Source organism: Stegostoma tigrinum, chromosome 33 (genome assembly GCF_030684315.1).
Source record: "Stegostoma tigrinum isolate sSteTig4 chromosome 33, sSteTig4.hap1, whole genome shotgun sequence".
Lineage (NCBI taxonomy): Eukaryota > Metazoa > Chordata > Chondrichthyes > Orectolobiformes > Stegostomatidae > Stegostoma > Stegostoma tigrinum.
In genome coordinates, this window is record NC_081386.1 from 35010062 (window position 1) to 35030868 (window position 20807).

At 38.6% G+C, this 20807-nt stretch overlaps 1 protein-coding gene across 3 annotated transcripts in view; it reads left to right on the forward strand.

Annotated features, from left to right (window-relative positions):
- The window catches only part of megf11 (multiple EGF-like-domains 11), a 498254-nt gene that overhangs the window by 51784 nt on the left and 425663 nt on the right, over positions 1-20807 (forward strand). For all 3 annotated transcript variants that reach the window (XM_059639362.1, XM_059639360.1, XM_059639361.1), the window contains exon 2: positions 9834-9924. The gene's annotated coding sequence lies outside the window, so the exon portion shown is untranslated. The remainder of the gene's footprint in view (positions 1-9833; positions 9925-20807) is intronic.

A 20807-nucleotide genomic window follows, 5' to 3' on the forward strand; every position in this document is an offset into this window, starting at 1 on the left:
TCGTAAACTACTGCCAGTGACCGCTTTTGTGATACTATCTGATTTATTTGCCCTTAAATGTGTGTTTTTATGAAATGTGCAGATATAGGGCAAGTAGTTTTCATTGTAAATGGGTACATAAGGTAAGATCAATTATTTCCCTTTATTAGTTATCTTAAACCAAATGCTGTTATTCTTAGCAGTAAGGGGAAATTGCAGTAGGAGAGGTGATTCAACAGCCTCGTTAAAGGATGAGCCAGGATCAGTGCCTGTACTAATGATTTTGATTATAAAGTCAGTTCAATACAATTTAATGTATTGCACTTGCATTATTCATGAACCAAATGAGAACCCAATTGATGGAAGATCACAGAGTGAAGCCTGTTATAATTTTTGCAAGATAACAAAGTGTGGAGCTGGATGAACACAGCAGGCCAAGCAGCATCTTAGGAGCACAAAAGCTGACGTTTCGGGCCTAGACCCTTCATCAGAGAGGGGGATGGAGAGAGGGAACTGAAATAAATAGGGCGACAGGGGGATGCGGACCGAAGATGGAGAGAAAAGAAGACAGGTTGAGAGGAGAGTATAGGTGAGGAGGTAGGGAGGGGATAGGTCAGTCCAGGGACAGGTCAAGAAGGCGGGATGATGTGGTAGGTAGGAAATGGAGGTGCAGCTTGAGGTGGGAAGAAGGGATGGGTGAGAGGAAGAACAGGTTAGGGAAGCGGAGACAGGCTGGGCTGGTTTTAGGATGCAGTTTGGGGGACGAGACGAGCTGGGCTGGTTTTGTGATGCACTGGGGGGAGGGGGAAGAACTGGGCTGGTTTTGGGATGCAGTGGAGGAAGGGGAGATTTTGAAGCTTGTGAAGTCCTGCAGCCAAATGGTATCAATGTGGACTTCACAAGCTTCAAAATCTCCCCTTCCACCACTGCATCCCAAAACCAGCCCAGCTCGCCCCCGCCCCAGTTGTATCCCAAAACCAGCCCAGTCTGACTCCGCTTCCCTAACCTGTTCTTCCTTTCACCCATCCCTTCCTCCCACCTCAAGCTGCACCTCCATTTTCTACCTACCACCTCATCCCGCCTCCTTGACCTGTCCGTCTTCCCTGGACTGACCTATCCCCTCCCTACCTCCTCACCTAAACTCTCCTCTCTACGTATCTTCTTTTCTCTCCATCTTTGGTCTGCCTCCTCCTCTCTCCCTATTTATTCCAGTTTCCTCTCCCCATCCCCTTCTCTGATGAAGGGTCTAGGCCCGAAACGTCAGCTTTTGTGCTCCTAAGATGCTGCTTGGCCTGCTGTGTTCATCCAGCTCCACACTTTGCAGATGCTGGAGAATCCAAGATAACAGTTCCCATTATCAATAATAGTTTTAGCAGTTGGTGACTGGTGGTTAGTCATTGAACATAGTCACAAAAGGTTGCTAATGATTTTTTTAAAGAAAGGGTCACAACTTTATTACTTGAAAGCAATTTTAAAAAATAAAGCTGTATATACATGTAAGTCAATTTGAAAAGATTGTAATATGAACAGCAAAAACATATCTGACCATTTTTGTAGCAATGGACTTTTAAGATATTTCATCCAAAAGAATGTCACTCCTATCTTTATTCTTCAGTTTTCATCTTGAGTGATTCTTCCCAGTTTTCATTCTTGGACTGCTCAAACACTTTTAAGACTTATTTATGTTTCTGATGACTTGAATCTCCTTTCAGTTGTGATGTCAGTAATCTCCTTTTGGTCCAGAGAGTTTGAAAACTTCACAAACTAATATGCCCTTATGGTAGGACAAAACTGTTCCCCTCAACGGAAAACATTATTCTTCTGAGGTGATGAAACTGAAACATAATGTTTACGACCTCAATTCAAACTAAAATGCACCACTGGCCTCTGATCATTTATTTCCCATGCATTCATAAACACAGTAGTGCACACATTTCTGAAGGTGCTAACAAAGTCACATGATTTGTTTTGGAAATTATATAGATAAATGTATTTTCCAATGTCTTATTAACCTCTTCTTTAGAACAGTTCTGAACTACTCACTGTGGAATCAATTGCATTTCTGTCACATCTCTGTCTCAGAACACCCTAAAGCAATTTAGAAAAAATGACATAAGTTTGGAATGTAATATTAGGTAAAAAATACTGATAATAATGTCCCTCAAATGGATATTGATTATAGTGTTAAATGTTGGCCAGAATACTGGACAAACCCCTCTGCACTCACTGCAAGTTTGTTAACATCCATTTAACAGCATACATGGAGCATCAGCTATAGCAGTTTTGCTCCGTTTGTAAAACACTTTAGAACTGTGTTCACAGGTTTTAACAATTTTCGAGGTGAACAGTTTCCTCCCCTTTTTTCCAGCTCCTTCATGATGTTGAAAACTTGTATCAAATCTCCTCTTGGCTTTCTCTTTCCAACAAAATCTCTCCCAGCTTCTCCAACAAAATCTCTCCCAGCTTCTCCAACAAAATCTCTCCCAGCTTCTCCAACAAAATCTCTCCCAGCTTCTCCAACAAAATCTCTCCCAGCTTCTCCAACAAAATCTCTCCCAGCTTCTCCAACAAAATCTCTCCCAGCTTCTCCAACAAAATCTCTCCCAGCTTCTCCTCCCGTCTTTACTCATAACTGAAGTGCCTCATTCCTGGGATAATGGGAACTGTAGATGCTGGAGAATCCGAGATAACAAAGTGTGGAGCTGGATGAACACAGGAGGCCAAGCAGCATCTTAGGAGCACAAAAACTTGGGTCTAGGCCCAAAACGTCAGCTTTTGTGCACCTAAGATGCTGCTTGGCCTGCTGTGTTCATTCAGCTTCACACTTTGTTGTGTCTGATCCCTGGAACCATTCTTGTAATTCTCTGTGGACTTTTCCAATGTCTTCACATCTTTCATATAGTGCGGTGCCCAGATCTGTACAGAATACTTCAGCTGAAGTCTAAACAGTGTCTGAACATAACTTCATAAGAATCTTTATGCTCTTCTGTCCCTATTCATGAAACCTTGAATGCTATGTGTGTCTTTAGTTTCACTGTCATCTTTAGTGACTTGTAAACATGTATACATAAGTCTTTGTGCTCCTGCTCATACTTTAAAATAGTACCCTTTATATCACTTTTTTAAAAAAACTATTTCACTTCATACTTCACCACAATGAACTTCATCCACCCATTCCACTAGCATGGCAAAGTTCTTTTTGAAGTTCTACACTCGTCTCAGTTTACAATTCTCCTCAAGTTTGTGTCATCTGCAGTCTTTAAAACTGACTCCTGTCCTCCAAGGTCGAGATTATTTTTGATCATGACTCACTGGGGTAGTGTGCTGGAAATCGAGCCCCAGTATTCCTGGAGTCAGAAATGTGGAGATTTGTTCAAGCCACCATACTACCCAATTGTACCTAACTGCCTAATTTAGGTTAAAAATGCACACCAGTCTTATCCGTTAACAGAAAATAACTAATTATTGTTGTCAAATAGTTTTAACAAATGGCAATAAGAATTGCAAATCTATAATTGTATGACTTAAATGCTACTCCTTAAAATTCCATACACATGCAAACAGACAAATGAAGAGAAGAGATACATGCATTAGGGCTAAGGAAGGAAATAAAGCCAAGAGAAGCACAGTTGTGGCGCCACTTTGGATCGTACACAGAGAGTTGCTTTCTGTTGACTCTGCGAATGATGCCAGGTTATGGATATACCGATTCTCAATATTTAATTTAGTAGTTGAGGACTTGTCCATTCAATGCCTCTGAAGGTAGTTTTTACTTCCTTCTAAAGAAGAGCTGCTGGATCCAAAATATTAACTCTGATTTCTCTCTGCAGATGCAGCCAGATCTGCTCAGCTTTTCCAGCAATTTCTGATTTTGTTTTAGCATCCACAGTTGTTTGGTCTTTATTTTATGCCCTTCTCCTTTCTCTATAAGCTGCTCCCTCTGCAAATCATTTGTTGAAAGGAAAAGGAGTGTAACCAGACATCTTAGAGATAGTAAGAACTGCCAATACTGGAGTCAGAGATAATACAGTGTAGTGCTGGAGGAACACAGCAGGCCGGGCAGCATTTTACGAGCAGGAAAATTGACATTTTGGGTTGGGACCCTTCTTCAGAAAATAAGGGTCTTCTCAAGAAGGGTCCTGACCCAAAATGTCAGCTTTCCTGCTCCTCTCCTGCCCGGCCTGCTTTGTTTCCTCCAGCTCCACGCTGTGTTAACCAGATATCTTGTTTTACTTCTGCATACAGAAGAGTGAGAGACATGCTTTCTCTTTTGCGGGCTGGATTTTTCAGATGTATTGCTCACAGGCCTGCAGCCACCTATCAGGAACCAATCAAATGCTTCTGTGTTAAGCCCGCCTGAACTTTCAACAGCTAATCAAAAGACTGTCTCTGGACAAAAGTCCCTTGAACACTCTGGCAGTGTCAATTTGTCTGGATTCCCTCACTGCTTGAATAAAGCAACATTGTGTATGCAATTCCTGTGTTTCAGGAGTTTGTTTTTAAAAGTCCAGACATCTTAAACAGGTCCCTTAGTTGAAAACAATATTTTCTCCTATTTCAGTTCACAGTCCAAACAAAGAGTGGTCGCTACATTTGCATATATCAGAAAGAGCATGGGTCCCAATACTGACCCCAGGGGAACTCCACTGTAAACCTTTGTTTATCCAGAACAATACCCATTAACCTTTTACTGTCTGGTTACTCTCCCTCAGCCAGTTTTGTACCCAAGTTGCTGTTTGTGCACTAGGATTTCATTTTTATGCAATTTCCAGTCTTTTTTTTATCCCTTTTTTCTTTCTGTATTTGTTACTACAATATTTTTTAACTGTCAGTATTCAGCTTGGTTTTCAACTGTATTTATTTCCTGATGAAATAACTCCACAGAGATTGGTGTCCCATCACTGAGTCACCCTTTATTGACACGTGGAGAGCCCTTGACACTGCTCCAGCTCCCTCAGAGCCAACTGTCAGAGTGACCACTATGTGACACTCTTATTTGTCAGCCAAGGCTCCTTGACTGGAACAGATTAACAGCCCAACCAGAGAACTCATATTGTGTGAGGTCCACCTGTCTGACCTTGTTACACTCATTACACTCTCCCACTCCACCCGCTTCTGAGTTTAAGGACAAAGGCCAGTTCTTTTTTTTTGTAGGTCCTCCTGAGGCGTTTTAGCGTGAGGTCAGAATTCCTCCATTGTCCACTGAAAAATTGCACAGGCTTACAGTACCTGTAAGTGGCAGTCTGGTATATTAGTACAAACTCTCATGGGTATTAATTGTAGCATAATTCTGGGAATCCACATCTAATTATCCAACTGTAATTCCAGGTATGTTCAGCTTCTTGAAGGACAGCCCCCTACCACCTTTGCTTATAAATACTCTTTGTGAGGGATTGAATATTTATCCAGCTGTGAAAAGCGATTTACTGTTTATTTAAAATCCACAAAAAGTGAACTGACTAATTGGGCTTCACAATTGGTATGACTGCTGCCACAAACTCAACTGGCTTGATGATTCCTTTAATTTCTGATTTCTGCCTCTGCTTTTGCAAGTAGGGCAAATGGCACTGAGTGGGCCTTGCGGTGTTATGGAATTGCTTTCTGGTCAATATGCAAGGTGACCTTGGATCCTTGGATAGTCCTCAGACCTTTCTCAAAAGCTTCCAGGTATTTAGTTAGGATTTCACTCAGGCAGCCATTTTTCTGATGGAAAAATGTTGAGTTTATCAAGGTGGATCTTTCTCAACCTATTTTGCCCCATCAATCTTGGCTGGAGCCTTTTACTACAGCCCATGGCAAGTGGACCAGCTGGGACTGAAGTTGTACCCTTATTCAGCAACAGTTCCCTGGTATAGGTTCTCAGTCTAGCTGAGGTCTTGTGAAAGTTTTAAGGGCTGGAGTCCAGATCGAACTTTGTTCAAGACTGGTTCTATGATCATTGAAACAATTGCAGTGGTATTAACTTACAATAGAACCGGGTGACCAGTAAACCATTCACACAGTTTGGTTCTGATTTGAATGTTGCTAAGCAATTTAACTGTTCCAATCCAGATGTAGGTGGACACTCCAGGGTGTGCACTCTCCTGGATACCAGCTTATGAGTTCTCTTACTCAGTTTAGGTCTAGTGGGACTGTTCTGCTGTCTCAAATCTGCATACCAACAGAAATGACAATGGCTTGCCAGCTCGGATCCTGATGAAAATGTTAACTGTTTAGCTAACGCTTGGCTTTGTTTTGGGGTTCTGCAGTGGGTTGACCTAGAGTCGCTATGTTCTGAGTGAGGCTATGCAATTACCTTCACTGAAGTAGTGTTTCTAAGCTCACTCGGACTGGTAAGGGTGTGCACTTCCATCAGAATACCCTGAAACCCATATTTTCCACTTGCCTCATTTTTAAATGATAAAATTAGTGTTAATGCCTGTTTGAAGTCCAGTTGGGCTTCAGCTAGTAAGTGTTTTTGCATGGTTACATCTTTAATTTCACTCTCATTGTCACTGTCACTGAAATAACTCCATAGAGGCCGGTATCCCATTACCAGGTCACTCTTTATGCATGCATGGAGAGTCCTTGACACTGATTCAACTCCCTCATATCAAGTCTAACGCTCCTATTCTTATTCTTATCTGTCAGCCAGGACTCACTGATTGGACCAGTGTAACAGCCCCAGTAATGGAACCCATATTCCCTGCTCCACCTGGCTGACCTTGTTACAAGCACTACACCAGACACCTGTCATAAGCCCACATTTCCTTTAACTTTTGTCTGCTTTGTCATCCTGGGACATATGGATTTGATGCATACCCTTTTGAGGGAATATTCCATGACTATGCGCAAATTGTCCTTGTCTCGAAGCTACCCGTTGTTCAGAAACTGTTTTTTCTGCCAATCTTCAGTTACAGTCTGTCTCTATGATATGTTCTTGCCCCATTTAGGTCTGCTTTCCACCAGTTGATAGTTCTTACTCTTCTTTGACCAATGTCTTTTTCTACAGTCATTCTAAATATTATGAAACAAAGATCATTGTCCTGTAACTATTCCCTACTGTCTCATGTTCTACTTGACCCTCCTTGTTCCTGAGAATCAAGTCTAGTAATGCGTCCTTGCTTGTTGAATTGACACATTTCTATGCTGGTCTCCCAAACACAGCCTAGGAATATTGTCTTTCACAGCTCCTTAACTTGACCATTTTCTTAGGGTGCATATGGATAATTAAAGTCCCCCATTACAACTACTTTATGATGTTTATCCCTCTGTGGTTTTCTTGCAAATTTTGTAGATTTTTTAAATCACCCTGTTCAAAGGTATTATTACAAACCTCTAGAGGAGATGGGACTTGAAACTAAGCCGCTTGGTTCAGAAGTATGGGCACTGTCACTGCGCCACAAGAGCCGTTCCTTGCAGATTTATATTTGTGCCATTAGCTCAGACCTTTATATTATACATCAATTTGTTTTTCCTAAATTCCCTAGCTCCAGCCAAATAGATTCTTTCTTTGAATGCTCTGCAATATCGTTTCTCCAACTCCACAATGTCCTTCTCCAAAAATGCTTCACATTTGGTTAGCAAAAAGCTTTTTCCCAGAGTGGGCGACTCAATTACGAGGGGTCATGAGTTCAAAGTGAGAGGAGGAACGTTTAAGGAAGATATGCGTGGAAAGTTCTTTACACAGAGGGTGGTGGGTGCCTGGAACGCATTGCCAGCGGAGGTGGTAGACGCAGACACGTTAGCGTCTTTTAAGATATATTTGGACAGGTACATGGATGGGCGGGGAGCAAATGGACACAGACCCTTAGAAAATAGATGACAGGTTAGATAGAGGATCTTGATCGGCACAGGCTTGGAGGGTCGAAGGGCCTGTTCCTGTGCTATAATTTCCTTTGTTTGTTGTATTTCTTCATTTTACTATATTTCCTAAACACCTGGTAACAGAAATATTTAACACTTGGATCTTTCTTGAGCCGAATCTCCATTACTCCATGATATCATAATCCTATCAGACATTCCAAGCCTGTAACTCCCATATGTTATTAACTATACTCCATGCATTTACATGCATGCAGTGTAACCTGGACCCAGGTTTCATTACATTCTTCCTTGCCAGGCTTCCACCTATAACTTCCTTTTCACTAATTTAGTGCCAGTTGCCTTTCCTAGCCTTTCTGGCACCATGGTATTACTGTCTAATATTATTGACTGGTTCCAAATCCCCTGCTGAGTTAAGTTAATCCCTCCCCAACAGCATATGAAAAATTCCTGCAAAGAACTCATCCCAGCTCAGTTCACATGCAACTTGTCAAGCTTGTACAGGTACAATCTCCCGTGGAACCTTTGTTACTGGAATCTAAAGTCCTGCACCACCTTTTCATCTACACACTCACCTGTGTTCCTATTTCTATATTGAATTTACTCCCAGTGCTGCAGGAAACTGGAGATTACTACTTTAGAAATCCTGGTTGCTAATTTTCTACCTTGATCCCTAACTGGCAATTGCTGGATCACACCCCCATTCATACGTAGTCATTAGCGTCAGTGTAGACCATGATCTTTGGCTGTTTGCGCTCGCCCAGATGAATATCTCACAGCTGTGCTGTGATATTCCTGACTCTAGCACCAAGGAGGCAACAAACCATCCTGGACTCGTGTAGATGGCCTGAGAAATACTTGTCTGTTCCCTTAACCAAAGAATCCCTTATAAGATGTGGCCTTCTTATGATCAGGTCTTGATGAAGGGTCCTGTCCTGAAACACAAACTTTCCTGCTTCTCTGCTGTCTGACCTGCTGTGCTCATTCAGTTCCACACTGTATTGACTTTGACTCCAGCATCTACAGTTCTTGCTATCTCCAACTGACTGCGCTTGATTATATTATAATTTTTCAAATAATCTGCTGTTACTTTCTTAATAATTAATTCCCAACAGTAGATGTTAGGCTAATTGGCCTATAGACACCTTTTTTTTTGCCTCCCTCTCTTTTTTGAATGGAGATGTCACATTAGTAGTTTTCCAATCCTCTGGCACTTCTCCAGAATCCAAGGATTTCTGAAAAATTATAACCAATGCATCAACTAGCTCTTTAACTACGTCTTTTAAAATCCTAGGATACAAGCCTTCAGGGCCAAGGGACTTATCCATTTTCAGGCCCATTAGTTTGGCTCCATGACACATTGCTCTAGGTAACCATCCCTGATACACTCTATGAATTTGTTATTGTGGCTACCCTTTCCAATTTGATTAACCCAATCAACACGAATATTAAAACCACCTGTAATTATTGTTTTATTCTTTTGACATGCTGCTATTATTTGTTGATTTATAGCCTATTCCACAGTTTGACTCCTCTTTGGGAGTCAACGCCACTCCTATTATTCTTTACCATGTGATTTCTTACGTCTGCCCAAACAAATTTCTACATAATTGGAGCCTAGATCACATCTCCCAACTGTCCTCATTTCATGTCTTATTAACAGTGATACCCCACCCCCTTTCCATACCTCTTGTTTCCTAGAAAGTTCAAATATCCCTGAATGTTAATTTCCTACTTTGATCTCCTTGCAACTATGTTTGTGTAATGAGATCATACTCATTTAGCTTGATTTGCATTATCAGTTCATCACCTTGTTCTGAATGCTTCGTGCATTAAGATACAAATCTTTAAGTTTGTTCTGTTATTGAGTTGCCCTATACTTTTATTGCCCCTTTGGTACAATGTGACATTCAAGTTCCTCCCTTTTATTTTCTGGAAACATTCAACCCCACCACTAATCTGCAACCCCAGCTTCTTTACTTTTGGTATTATAATTTTCTATACAGATGTCAGATCTTTTTCATGGATTCTGAAATATGCTTTATTTCTAGTGTTGTGGATGCCCTAGAACCGCAGAGATCAACCCCAATGTCTATGTCAAATTGAACACATCATGCACTAGCTTCATAAACTTACGTAGTGGTGAGTATAACAGACTACCAAAGAAAATCTGTTTTGCATTTAATTGCTATTGTCAAACCACCCCCCCCACCATTATTATCTTGGTGAAGGTTACCGTTGACCAGAAATGTAACTGCAGCAACACTGAATATAGTATATCTTCTATAAATTATGTCAGTGAATGTTTGGTAACAAAGATCTCCACTAGCCAACCAAAGCCCTTGTGTATAGAGTAGTTGTCATCTCTGGACTCCTGCCCTGCAGTGAGACCTATGTTGTGTATCAGTATCACATAAGTGTGCTAGAGAAGTTCCACCAGCAACGTTTCTAGAAAACTTGCAGCTTCAGCCCTATTGAATAAATGTCAGTGACACTTACAAGTGTTCTGGCAAAATTCTTTTGAAATCAGTTATGGTAGACTGGACACTGTGTGTCCAGATGACTGAAAAACAATTCCTCTGTGAGTTCTTGTTTTCTCACCTTTCAAGTGGCCAACCTTTCAGTGGAAGTCAAAGAAAGTGACATGAAAACACTCTGTAGGTACTCCTTAAAACACAACAGTATTGAACTTAACTGGGAGGAGCTTAATTGCTCATCATGGGTTAGTTTATTTAAAATAGTAAAACATGTTATAAACTATGAAGCATACATTACAGCAAAAAGCTTGATCTGTCTGTCAACGTCGTTTCCCAAGCAGTGTTAGAACATTGTATAGTTGTATAATGGAGCTCTTAAAGATGAACTGTCTTAAAGGCAAAGTACACTGTTATAGTCTCAGATGTAATAACTGGACTGAAATCTGGCTGGATAGATCATTTTGATCTTCAGTGTTACAGATTTGGTTTTATCAATAAAGCCCAATTTATTTATGCAAAAAGGAAACATAAAATAGATCAAGCTATTGACATATAATGCAGTTTTAAACATTTTGAACCACATGGTAAAATACAATATTCTATCAGTACTCCTTTATAATATTCAAAAACCAGAGAGAATTCTTTTCTCTACCATATCTATACCACTGATGTAACTGTGGCTTTCCATTCACAATTTTGAGAATTTGATGGCCTCGCCTTTTGAGTATTCACATAACTGAGCTTAAATCTTCTCAGCTTCAAATCTCAGTTCTAAATAAACAGTTCTGGTCTGGAACTTACAAAGTAAACTCCTTTTAGGGTTTATCTATTCCCTAGAGTTCTAAACTAAGACCTGTCCTTCGGAGTAACTGCTTTATATCTCCATCCTCCACCAGGACTCCTGTGAACTGAAACAAAGAGCTTTAAGAGGCTCCAAGCAAGAAAACTCAATTCCTAATGAGCAGGTAAAACTTAGCTGTTCTCAGAGGCTTTCTGACCTGCTGTGCTTTTCCAGCCTCTCACCCATAGACTCTGCCTTCCAACATCTGCAGTCCTTATTATTTCTGAAAGTCAATTTCTGACCTTCGAATCAAAAGAAAACCGATACCTTCAATGTTTATTTTGTTTATTCATAAAACTCTCGTAATGCAAACAAATTTCCATTACCACTCCAGTAAATCTCTCATTAATAAATGACGTTTAAAATGTGTAAATCAAACACTTGGCACCACATCTTCTCCCAGAAGAATGAAAATATATCTTGAAAAGGCATTTTCATTACCCATCAAAATATCTTAATATTACCTCTGTGTCACGTTAACAATAAGATTAATAAGACATTAAATATGCAATGAGTTACACAACTATATTTTACGTCTAAGTCCATGACCACTGAAATTAGTTTCCATTGGTCACCTTAACACATAATATTAATAAACTGTTGCTTCAGCATTTCTGGAAGACAGATCACCTCTTCTCAGTTGTAAATGTGCATAAGTGGTATTCTAGCTTTGCCAACAATGTCCACATCCTATGAATTAAAACAAAAAGTTGAATAATAGTGATTGACAGCACAGAAACAAATTTCAGAGTCCAAGATCTTATTCTTCCGAACCCTTTATCCTTGCTTGTCTCCTTTTTGTTTATCTATCTTAACTAATTTCTGTAATCCAACAATCCAGTGTAAAGATATTGGGCTGGATTTTGCTTCTTGAGACTGACCATTTTCTGCAGGATGATCAGTTAATTGCCAGAGGGAAAGCTTGCTGTCCAATTAAGGATAGTGAGCGTGATCTGAAAGCTGGAGGACCAGCAGTTTGTTTGCTTGAAAGAAACGGGCTAAAATTAGAAGTAAATGAGAAAACAGTCTTCAATATGGAAGAGAACCCTTTTAAACATGTGTTACACAATGAGTTACACAACTATATATTATGTAAGTCCATGGCTACTACAGCATTTCCCTTTCCAACTCTTTTTTTAAAAAAAATTTAATTCAGCAATCTGTGTCATGTAATAACTGTAAATTACTCCTTAACTATGTGGAAGGTGGCTGAACCTGCACACACACACTGAGAATGTCTCTGGCCTTCCCTTGGATACTGCCACACCCTGGCTGATGTAGGGGAGGTGATGGCCTAGTGGTATTATCGCTAGACTATTAATGCAAATAATGTTCTGGGGACTTGGGTTTGAATCTGGCCATGGTAGAGGTTGGAGTTTGAATTCAATAAATAATTGAAATTAATCATCTAATGACTGTGAATCTATTGTTGATTGTTGTAAAAACCCATCTGGTTCACTAATGTCCTTTCAGGGAAGGAAATCTGGCCTAGATGTGACTCCAGACCAATAGTAATGTAGTTGATTCTTAACTGCCCTCTGGGCAATTGGCTACTGCCAATAAATGTTACCTAGCCAGTGACACCTTCATCCTGTGAATGAGTGTAAAAAAGAAGTTACTTGCCTCCAGATAGGTAGGGGTCAGTTTAGCTATGTGAACGTAGTGGCTGATTGTAGAGTTCATTTGGTCTCCTTCAATTTGCCTGCATTAAGTTCTTAATATCCTGATTGGCTACCTGTTGCCTAAATGGCCTGGAGGTCAGATGGAAGTATGAAATTGGCATGTTGGCTGGCAAAGCTAATTTTAGCTCCAACCTTCTGAACCTGGTGGCATTTCCCCAAATCTTGTACTTTGCTGTTATAATATCAATTCTAAATTGACTTATAATTCCTATTAAAACATTGGAAGCTTAAAAATACTTCAATGCGTCTTCTTCTAGTCCTTTACAGTTCAATGTAAACGATTCTGAAGCCTTTCTCCTTTGCTGTGTTTCTTAAATCATACATCTGACGTCTTTCAGGTGAATCTGTATAGTGCACATTCTGTGGCTTAAGTTTCTTTCCCTAATGGTGCAATATTGCCATGTAGACAGTTGTCATAATACATTTGCTCTGGTATTGTACGTCCACTCTTACATACACTACAGTTCACCAAAAGTAAATAGTTTATAATTTTGATCCTGTGAGGTGAGGAAATTGCAATAAGTTGCTGTTAACTATTAATGTCTGCATCATGTATGCAGAAGTTGTATGGCCTAGAAAAACTATGCCATCTTGTAAATATACAGCATGGGATTGCACAATAGAGGAATCTAGGCAGGAAAGAGAATAAAACACATTTCAGTGAAAGAGTCCAGCAATGCAAGATTTAAAAATTGAGACAAATTGTAGTAATATATTACAATAGTTAGATCTGTCCGGGTATGAATTGTTAACATTTAATCACTTGATTTCTTTGAGTTACTGGAAAGAATAGGGACATCTTTGCACTTTGCTTCTATCTTTCACTAATACAGATGTTTTGACATTCTTCATACCAACTACTGTGGTTTGTATGAAGTTTGAAAATTAATGTTTTGTGAAGTTTGCCATCTGAACCTTGGAGTTGTATGCTCATATCACCGAGAGAGAAAGCAGCACTGCTGGAGACATGGGAGTGGGAGATGGTGTCTCACAAAGGGAAGATAAAATTGTCCTGGGTGTTGGGTGGGGAGATGCTATATCTGGCTACTTTGGACAGGTCAAAAATATTTGTCCTCTGCTAAGGTTTGTTTAAAGCTTTTGGATTAGAATCTTGCCAACTTATTGGACATGGCAGTAAAAGCTCCTTGTTATTCGTAAGCTCTTTATTATAAACATTTATCTTGCTTTGTCAGCATCAACTTCTGAAATGCTTTACTGGAGGAGCAATGAATCATTGAACATCAGTTGCTTTCAGGACATCTTCATTTAACATTTTATTAGTAAAGGAAGACATGTTTCTAATATTTTACAGTTGATAATTTTATTTAACTTCTGCATTTAACCTCTGAAATGTAACTTGTACTGTTGGCATGTTCAAGTTCAACATGCAATATAATTGGTAATTATAGAACTGAGTGATGTTCAGTGAAAGTTAAAATAGGCATTACTGTAGCAAAGAAAATAACTTAAATCAATTTTAATACTTTTTTTGGAGAGTGTGATTACTGTGTTAAATAAAGAAAGATGTGTTTTTCATTAAAACAATAAATGCATGACTCAAGTAATTTAAGGTTTTTTTATATGTATGTCCACATTCTCTACATGAATCTTGCAAAATCATGCTGAGTAATTACAACCTATAAAAATGTAAATGTGAAAATTATCCTTTGTTATCTTTAATCTAAATACATGATTTCTTTTATTGCAAGGATTAAAACCAGTTATTTGTAATTTAGGCGGTAACACTATGTATCTCCACTTATCGTTCTATGTTTCTTCCAATGTCAAAGGATATGAAACTGAGAGTTGTGTCCACAGTAGTCCTCCACATTGATGCTATTGATTTATGTTAGAGAATGGTAATAATAATGTGAACCTATCAATAGCATGCTCTAAATGAGGCTTGTTGGCAACCGCTGAAGCCACTCTGACTGTTAAGAGATGACAGATCTTGAACATTTAGTGGTAGTATTTTATGCTCACTTTTCAAGTATAACCTTTAAAAAAGTACATGGCATTGGTAATTCATGATCTCTTCTTGTTCACAAACCTGACAGGTCAATTAAAATAAGAGCAAAACACTGCTCACCAAAACAGTTGTTAATATGCAGTTCAAGACTCATTCTCAATTTGTCTTTAAATATTACTACTTTTTCAAATCAGTATTTTTACATTTCAGTTCAGTGAGAAAAATAAATTGAATCTTAGTTTCATATCTGTACTTAATTTTTAATCTTCAATTCAAATTTTAATATTTGGTACGATTTATAAATAACTTATCCATGTGGCTAAATATATTTCTCATGTATAAAAGGTTTTCATAGACTCCTTGTTGTACATTGAAAATAAATGACTTAGGTTATAATGAAAACCTCTGTGGTGAGTTATACTTGAAAACTGAGTGGCATCGTTCTCAAAAAGGATTCAGTTTTTTTTGGATCTGAGGTATCTGAGAACAATTCTCAGAAATGCTAGCACACATCATTTTGTGCATGTACTCCAATCGATTGACTGACTGTGGGATCTAGAAGTGTTTTCCCATTGTCTTCCTAAAATTGTGTTCCCTAATGCACGGCAAATTACATTAGTTTTTTTTAACATTGTTAATACCCTTTTTAATGTTCCAACATATCACAATGTTCCAGAATTTCTTTTTGCTATTTTATTTGTAGTACTCCTGTAATGTCATTTATTCTTTGGCCAGGAGAGTTGGAGCAGGACAAAAAGTAGAATAATGCAGGTGCAGAAAGATTGATATTTGTGAGGCAGCATCTGTGGAATGCAGGAAGTAGGGTTTATATTTCAAGTTCCTGGGTTGACAGTAGGTTTACTGTGTTAAATGTAATTAATGGCGCCCAATAGGAATGGGATTGGTCATTGGTAGAGGTCACAGTGTTTGAATGCATAAAAGAACTGAATTACATTAAAGATCCAATTTTGATTTTTTTTCCCCCCAGTGACCTTGTCAGTTCAGCTAAGTACATGAACTCACCTCTCCACAATTTCAGGCTGAAGAAGTTGATGGTATCACATCAATTGTGTTTTTGAAAAAAAAGACATTGCTTCCTGACATGTAACATATTTTATAGAGTCCTCAAAATCCATAAACAGGAGTATTTTCTATTTTTTTGCCGTAAACTTGGTCTGAGCCTGGCAAGGATAAAAATGCATAAATGGAATAAATTGTGAATGGTTGCAATTTCAAATGACTATGATTTTAATTACACGCTTTTACTTATTTAGTTATTGATGTGAACAAGCATTTGATAGGCTAAAGTAGCATTGATATCTTTAGGAAGACATAGAAACAGGAGTAACCATTCAGTTCATTGCATTTTCTCCAATATTGAACTGGAATGTGGATGATATGTACCATAATTTCATTGCTCTATTAGCTATCATTAGCTCCAAGGTGTAGGTTTTGTTTTTCCAGTGTGTTACTCTGTTCGGTGTAGTTGATTCTCCTTTATCATTGTTGTTTCATCCCTCATATCTTCCTCTGTTATAAATCCTTTTAATGCTGTCTTCTCCTTTTCCCCAAAGATATAGAGTGATGCATGGGACTGGATATTAGGATCAGACCGTGCTGTTCTTTAATTGGCTACAATGAAGCGTGAAAGTAGATCTTTCTGTCACTATTTTGGTTCCTATTCTTCCTTCTACCTGATTCTTCCAAGATATAACAGTTGAGTTAATAGTGGGGAATCTGAAGAATTCAGGGCATGAACCTGCAAAGTACTGACATATGAGGCAAAATATTAACATTTCTTCATTGGTATTTTTTGTATGAGGCATTGGGTTGAGCAAACTCTGTCTATACCTATAAATCAATTTGCCTGTGTTTTTTAAATAAATTCACGAACAAAATGTGAATGATCATTAAATGAAGTGAAAGCCATTTTTTTTGATGCAAGTCTTTAAAATTTGCTTTGTGTGCTGTCAGATTTAGCAGCTTGGCACATCAGCTTTCAGTATATTTGTCACTGGAGTGTTTTACAATCTCTTGTGTATGCACTAAGAAGTGATACCAGTATTAGCATTATGTACCTAGTATACTGTTAGGCCATGCACTTGTAGAGACATCAGCTGCTTTGTAAAAGACTTGTGGTTAATTGACTGAAATTTTATAAAGCTTTACATAAGGTACAGACTGCACTGAGATCTGAAAAGACTATTTGTACAGCAATATCTTGTTCTTATTTAATGTGTTCCTTACTATCTCACTAGGCTTCTTCTTTTATGGCTTATGGTTCCATTAATCTTGTCACAAATTTAATAAGAGATTATAACCATTGTAATTTCATTAGTATGACTGACTAATTACCTCATTCAGACACAAAATACTGTGTTACAGAGATGGTAGGAACTGCCGATGCTGGAGAATGGGGGATAACACGGCCTTGACCTGAAACGTCAAACTTACCTGCTCCTCTGCTGCTTGGCCCGCTGTGTTCATCCAGCTTCACACCGTGTTATCACAAAATACTGTGTGTTGTGAGAACTGAAAGCAAATAAGGTTTAATATGAATTAGCTAACACGTAATAACAATAGACATTGATTGGGGCGACACATAACTTTGATTTTTCAGTATTGCTCAAATAATTCAATGTTTAAATAATTTTGTGCTTCATATCTTCTTTAAAAAAAAACAAATCCAAGTTAAGAATTTCCTTCTACTTTATTTGCTTCAGCTCCTCTCTATTCAATTAATGTAAATATTTTTCAACATTGCTCTCAAGCAGGAACAAGAAATATGTCCAGAATACTTCTGCCAGAGGCACTCAATTCAGTAGAAATACAAAGTAAATGGAAATATTAGCATTATATGTTACAATAAGTAGACTCTCAAAAATTATTTGTGTGAATCATAGGAGATTTAGAACAATCCTCTTGGGGAAACAAAAACAAATTACTAGGAAAACCCAACAAGCCTGGCAGCACCTGTGGTGAGTATGCAGAATTAATGTTTCGGGTCCAGTGACCCTTCTTCAGAACTGATTGTAGCTAGGAAAGCTTTGGTGTATGTGCTGAAGATGGGGAGGATGGAGGAGTATATGAGAAGTGAAGATAAAGTCCACAGATAGTACAACAGTTGGACAGACCAAAGGAGTGGGTAAAAGTTAGACTAGGGGAATCAATAGCTGCTATTTGAAACTGAGTAGCTGACAAAGGGCTGGTTGCAGTAGAGCCTGTGTAATGACTAGGTTTGGTATGTGGCGGTTAGGTTAAAGACATGGGAGAAGGTGCTCAGAAGGCCCTAAAATTGAGTTGCAGACTTGGGGAACCCCTTTGGTCACAGCTTCAAAGAGCACTGCCTTCACAGGATCTTCCAAATCTGGTGTCAAGAAAGGTAATCTAATTGCAGTATTCACACAATACAACATGCCCATCGTTGAGCACTAATAACTCAAAACCAGTTCTTTTGGACAGGATACACTGCTTGTAAGGCTAACATCAGAGTGCCTGACAACATGCAAATACCTTTTATCTAGCACACAAAAGCAGCTTATCGTTAGGCTTGTAGCATGTTCCTGAGATTTCCTTCTGTGCTACTGAATATTCTAAAATAAAGAGCTGAGTTGGATAATTTATAGAATGGTGTTAAGATGTGTTCCTTCCAAACTTCCCCTTTTATTAACATATGGCCAAATAATTCATCTCCCTTTATTAGACTGCATAATAAAAAGAAAACTATTAAAATGTTCATGAAAGTTAGAATTTGTGAATAGTATATTCTGGATGTTACATGCATATACATACTCATTGACAGAATCTAATATAGTCAGAACGGGACACCACAAACTAGATTAATTTTTAAGACAGAAACCATTAAATAGTACTTTGGTACTCAGGTGTCATCGTGTAATTCTAATATATTAGAAGACACCAGTTTCCATTAAAATGCTTTGTGAGGGGAAATGAAGTTCTTAGAATTTGCATGTCTTGGCACTACATCATCCAGCTGATTGACCGTACCCTGAAGAGAGGAATCATTAAACTGTATAGAAATTCTTGTGCCATCAGCAGAAAGCATGGTGCGAATTGTGTTTATCCCAAGAAGCAATATCCTATCATAGCTAATCAGGGAATACTGTGTTTAGTTCTGGTTATCCTCTTAGAAGAAGGATATTATTAAACAGGGGAGGGTTCAGACAAGATTTACCAGGATATTGCCAGGAATGGAGAATTTGAAATATAAAAGTTGACTGGAAGGGCTGGGACCTTTTTTGCTGGAGTGTAAGAGGTTGAGGGATTACCTTACTGAAGTTTATAAAATCATGAGGGGAATAGATAAGCTGAATGATAAGGGTCCTTTCCATAGGTGGGAGTTCAAAACAAAGGGGCATATTTTTAAGGTGAAAGGAGACAGCTTTAAAAAATACACGAGGGGCAGCATGGTGAGTGGTTCGTGTGTGGGTTGAACTGTCAGAGAAAGTTGTGGGAGCAGGTACAGTTACAACGTTTAAAAGCCATTTAGGTAAGTTAATGAATAGGAAAGGTTTGGAGGGATATGGGCCAAACACAGCCGGGGCGGGGGTGGGGGGGGCTAGTTTTGTTTGGGAACATGGTCAGACTGAAGGGCCTGTTCCCATGCTGTGTGACTCTATCTAAATAGTTCCTTTTCTTAAAAAAACTTTTACAGTATCTTGTACAGGATAAGACACACTTCAGTCTTGTCATTATGTTAAGTTTTGGTAGTACACAAAATTTGAATACTATTTTAAACCATGGGTTTAATTTTAAAAGGCTGAAATACTAATTGTTATTGGTGCAGGGACAAAGTACCTTGCATTCTGTAATGATCTGAGGAACAGCTAATTTGGACTAAAATGTGATATAGACTTTTTAAAAAAAGGCTGTTTCACAGAGGTAGAATTTTGCATAGATCACAATATTATAAAACCTACATTAATATTTAATATGCTTGTACCTCAGAATATACCAGTAATAAGTTAGCTGAGGAGTTAAATTGTTGTGTGTTTATTACTTCAGAATTTCTGCAGAATTACCTCTTGTAACATGTAAAATTTCTAACTATGGTTTTAAAGACTAACACTGTTGTCCTCCAACATTTATACCAGTACGGATGGGAAGCTCAACTAAGTTAAATCGTATTCATGGATTTCAAGTTAGTATTATGACTGTTAATTATGTTGTTTGACACTGTTGAATGCTGATGTACATCGGGTATAATTGCGGGCATAATTGTCCTACGTTATCAGTTTATTCAGGCTTAAAGTCTGTTCTGTGTCTCTTTAACACTGGTATCACAATATGACCATGATTTGTATATGGTCATTGGCCCTGTGTGTCCAAGGTGTTTGACACTCAAGACTCTGGAAATTATTCGTAGAACATAGAAAAGTACAGCACAGTACAGGCCCTTCGGCCCACGATGTTGTGCTGTGGAATAATTCTAATCCAAAAATAAAATAACCTAACCTTACATTCCTCTCAATTCACTGCTCTCCATGTGCATGTCCAGCAGTCGCTTAAATGTCACGAATGACTCCGCTTCCACGACTACCACTGGTAAACTATTCCATGTGCTCACCACTCTCCGGGTGAAGAACCTCCCTCTGACGTCTCCTCTATACCTCCTTCCTAACACCTTAAAACTATGACCCCTCGTGGTAGTCAATCCTGCCCTGGGGAAAAGTCTCTGGCTTTCGACTCTATCCATGCCTCTCATTACCTTGTACACCTTCCATGCCCCTCATTACCTTGTACACCTATTCAGATGAAGGGATGGCTCCTAAATTAGTCAAATAAAGTGTTTGCTCTGAGAGTATTCAGGACATCTGAACAGTACTCCAGTATCTGAACAAAGCAAGCGTTGAATGGTCATATGTGACTTCCTAGCTACATAAAGTAAATTCTTAATTTGTTGTTATTGCAATAAAATGTTTTTGCATTGATACTTTTGTTGATTGTGTTTTTTTAATTTCTGTACTACAACAATTTATCCAAAATAAGTCCCCATTCCAGGACTGTTTACAACTTAGCCATTACATTTGTGGCAC